The sequence below is a fragment of the Cebus imitator genome, unplaced genomic scaffold (genome assembly GCF_001604975.1).
Source record: "Cebus imitator isolate Cc_AM_T3 unplaced genomic scaffold, Cebus_imitator-1.0 Scaffold76, whole genome shotgun sequence".
Classification (NCBI taxonomy): Eukaryota; Metazoa; Chordata; class Mammalia; order Primates; family Cebidae; genus Cebus; species Cebus imitator.
Genome location: NW_016107391.1, coordinates 1,828,813 through 1,833,451, shown reverse-complemented (window position 1 = coordinate 1,833,451; position 4,639 = coordinate 1,828,813).

Below are 4,639 nucleotides of genomic sequence, written 5' to 3'. Positions count from 1 at the left end.
AGCCTCTATCCCCTGGATGTTCCACCTACACCCTTTTGGCTGTATCATGCTTCCTGCAGTGTGGATGAGGCCTCAGAAGTCAGCACAGGCAACAGTGGGATGGCCCAGACCCAGCTCAGCGATGCTGAGGGAAGCTATTCTGCTGACTATGTGCTCTAAGGGACCGTGGCAGCAGCCAAGAGTGAGAGCAGTCACCCAGCCAGAAGGCACTGGGATCAGCCAGGGACACCAGGAAAATCTGGCCAGAGTCTTCCAGCCAGGCCATGCCAACAGAGCTGTGCACCTCTGGATGCCAGACCCCAGGATCTCAGAGCCAAGACTACTCTGCTCAGTCTTGGCCATGAGCTCCCAGAGGTGCCTCCCCAAGGGGAGCCCTGTTTGGGGCTATGGGGAAGGGCTTGTTTCCCTAGCATAGTTTGCTGATTTCCATACTATTAGCTGATAATAGTTTGTCATGCAATGGAAGCCATAGGGAGAAGGGGGTTTAAATGCTGGTCCCACTACTTAGACTGTGGATTCTTGGACTAGAGACTCCTTAAGATTTTTCCCTTCTACTCTGATCCCTTCTAGTTAATCCAATTCAGTCATTCAGTTAACTCTATACCAGGCAGGCTGTGGTGGCTCACGCCTGTAATCCCAGCACTTTGGGAGGCCAAGGTGGGTGGATCACTTGAGGTCAGGTGTTTAGGACCAGCCTGGCCACCATGGTGAAACCCTGCCTCTACCAAAAAATACAAAAATTAGCCAGGTGTGTTGACCCGCACCTGTAATCCCAGCTGCTCAGGAGGCTGAATCAGGAGAACTGTTTAAACCTGGAGGCAAGGTAGTAGTGAGCTGAGATCACACCACTGCACTCCAGCCTGGATCACAGAGCAAGACTCTGTCTCGAAAAAAAAAAATCACCCTATATCTGCTGCCCACGTGTAATGTCAAGGTGCCTTTTTTTCTTTCTTTCTTTCTTTCTTTCTTTCTTTCTTTCTTTCTTTCTTTCTTTCTTTCTTTCTTTCTTTCTTTTTCTCTTTCTTTCTTTCTTTCTTTTCTCTTTTCTCTTTCTTTCTTTCTTTTTCTTTTCTCTTTCTTTCCTTTCTTTCCTTCCTTTCCTTTCCTTTCCTTTCTCCTTTCCTTTCTCCTTTCCTTTCCTTTCCTTTCTCCTTTCCTTTCCTTTCCTTTCCTTTCTTTTTTTGAGGCAGTCTTACTCTCATCCAGGCTGTAGTGCAGTGGCACTATCTCAGCTCACTGCCGTGTCAACCTCCCAGACTGAATCAATCCTCCTTCCTCATCCTGCCAGGTAGTTGGGACTACAAGCACATGCACCGCCACCCCCAGCTAATTTTTTAACTTTTTAAAATTAAAGATGGGATTTTGCTATGTTGCCCAGGCCTTGGCCTCCCAAAGTGCTGGGATTACAGGCATGAGCTACCATGCCCAACCTCAAGGCGCTTTTTCCAAATGCTGGCATTATGATGGTGAAAAAGGAAGACATGGGCCCAGCCCTCATGGAGTTTACAGTCTGTGGGAAAAGAAGTGCAGGATAAGCCATTACAATTAAGATGTACTTTACAAAAAATAAAAGGCTCAGGGATCTATAGAAGAGAATCAATTGGAAACTTAACATTGTTTAGCAGTGTTTCTCAAAATATGGTCCTTGGACCACCTGCATCAGTGGTATCTGAGGTACTTGTTAAAAATTCAGGTCCTGGGCATTATGCCAGGTATACTGAGTCCAAAGCTCTGAATGTGGGGCCTAAGGAATTTGATTTTTTTAAAAATTGAGTTAAGGCCAGGCGTGGTGGCTCACGCCTGTAATCTTAGCACTCTGAGAGGCTGAGGTGGGCAGGTGACCTGAGGTTGGCCAAGACCAGCCTGGCCAACACAGTGAAAACCAGTTTCTACTAAAAATACAAAAATTAGCCAGGCATGGTGGTGGGCGCCTGTAATCCCAGCTACTTGGGAGGCTGAGGCAGGAGAATCACTTGAACCTGGGAGACGGAGGTTGCAGTGAGCCAAGATCGTGTCATTGCACTCCAGCCTGGGGGACAAGAGCGAGACTTTGTCTCAAAAAAAAAAAAAAATGTACACTTCAGTGGCATTTAGTACATTCACAATGTTGTACAATCATCATTTCTATCTGTTTCCAAAACATTTTATCATCTCCCAAAGAAACTCGTGACTCATTAAGCAGTCACTCCCATTCTCCCCTCCCCCATCCCCTGGCAACCACTAACATTTCTGTCTCTATGAATTGACCTATTCTGGATCTTTCATAGAAATGAAATCACATGTTATATGACCTTTTGCATCTAGCTTCCTTCACTTAACATCATGTTTTCGAGGTTCATCCATGTCGTAGCATGTATAAGTACTCCATTTGTTTTTATTGCTGGATAATATTCTATTGCGTGGATATACCACATTTTGTTTATCCATTCATCCATTGATGGGTATTCGGGTTGTTTTCATCTTTTGGCTCTTGTGAATATTGCAACTGTGAATATTTATGTACAAGTGTTTGTGTGAGTACCCGCTTTCAAGTCTCTTCGATATACACCTATGAATGGAATTGCTGGGTCATATGGCAATTCTGTGTTTAATATGTTAAGGAACCACAACTGTTTTCCACAGTGGCTGCACCATTTTATGTTCCCATCAGAAAGGCCCAAGGGTTTCAATGTCTCCACATTCTTGCCAATACTTGCTATTTTCCTTAATTATAGCCAGCATAGTGAATATAAAGCCATATCTCATTATAGTTTTGATTTGCATTTCCCTAATGACTATTGATGTTGAGCTTCTCTTCATGTACTTTTTGCCATTTGTATGTCTTCTTTAGAGAAATGTCTATTCAAGTCCTTTGCTCATTTAAAAAATTGAGTTGTCTAGGCCAGGCACAGTGCTCACACCTGCAATCCCAGCACTTTGGGAGGCCAAAGAGGGTGGATCACTTGAGTCCAGGGTTTGAGACCAGCCTGGGCAACATGGCAAAACCTCATCTCTACAAAAAAAATTCAAAAAATTAGCCTGGTGTGATGGCATGCATCTGTAGTCCCAGCTACTCAGGAGGCTGAGGTGGAAGGATCACTTGAGCTCTGGGAAGGTTGAGGCTGCAGTGAACTGTGATCTTGCCACTGCACTGTTGCCTGGGTAACAGAGTGAAACCCTGTCTCAGAAAAAAAAAAGGGGGGGGGTGTTGTCTTTTTGTTATCAAATTGCAGGAGTCCTTTACATATTCTTGATACTAGAAGCTTATTGGATATGTGATTTGCAAACTGACAAATGAAATGAAAAATATCTTTTCGCTTTCTTGAAGGTGTTCTTTGATGCATGAAAATTTTTAATTTTCCTGAAGTCCAATGTATTCATATTTACTTTTTGTTGCATGTGGTTTTGATATCAACTTTAAGAAACCATTGCCAGCTGGGTGTGGTGGCTCACACCTGTAATTCCAGCACTTTGGGAGGCCAAGCCAGGCAGATCATGAGGTCAGGAGTTCAAGACCAGCCTGACCAACATAGCGAAACCCCCGTCCCTACTAAAAATACAAAAAATTAGCTGCACATGGTGGTGGGTGCCTGTAATCCCAGATACTCGGGAGGCTAAGGCAGGAAAATCACTTGAACCCAGGAGGTGGAGGTTTTTTTTTTTTTGAGATCGAATCTTGCCCAGCCACCCAGGCTAGAATACAGTGGTGTGATCTTGGCTCACTACAGCCACCGTCCCCCAGGTTCAAGTGATTCTCCCATCTCAGCCTTCTGAGTAGCTGGGATTACAGGCACCATCATGCCCAGCTAATTTTTGTATTTTAGTAGAGATGGGGTTTCACCATGTTGACCAGGCTGGTCTTGAACTCCTGACCTCAGGTAGTCCTCCCGCCTCGGCCTCCCAAAGTGCTAGGATTACAGGTGTGAGCCACAGCGCCCAGCCTCTTTCTTTCTCTCTTTTTTTAGAGAGGGACAGTGTGTGGTGATATTGCATCATGGTTTTGATGTGCATAGGAATCTGCCTTTTTTTTTTTTTTTTTCATTTGTTTCCCTTAAGATATAATGTAAATGGTTTTTTGGGTTTTTGTTTTTTTTTTTTTTTGAGATGGAGTTTCACTCTTATTGCCCAAGCTGGAATGCAATGGCGTCATCTCGGCTCACTGCAACCTCCGCCTCCCAGGGTCAAACGATTCTCCTGCCTCAGCCTCCCAAGTAGCTGGGATTACAGTGATGTGTCAGTACACCCAGCTAATTTTGTATTTTTAGTAGAGATGGGGTTTCTTCATGTTCGCCAGGTTGATCTCGAACTCCTGACCTCAAGTGATCTGCCCACCTTGGCCTCCCAAAATGCTGGGATTACAGGCGTAAGCCACCATGCCGGGCCAGAATCAGTCTTTTTTAATGAACTTTTTATTTTGGAATAATTTTAGATTTACAGAAAAGTTACAAAGATAGTACGGAGAGTTCCTGGACATCTTTTATTTGGTTTCTATTTCTCCTAATGTTATCACCTTTCATTACCATGGCACTTTACCAAAACATGGAATCTGCTTTGTACTAAGCCCGCACATGCACACACGTGCACACACACACACACACAGAGACATCACTTATACTGATTATTTATTTATTTATTTATTTGAGACAGGTTCTCACTCTGT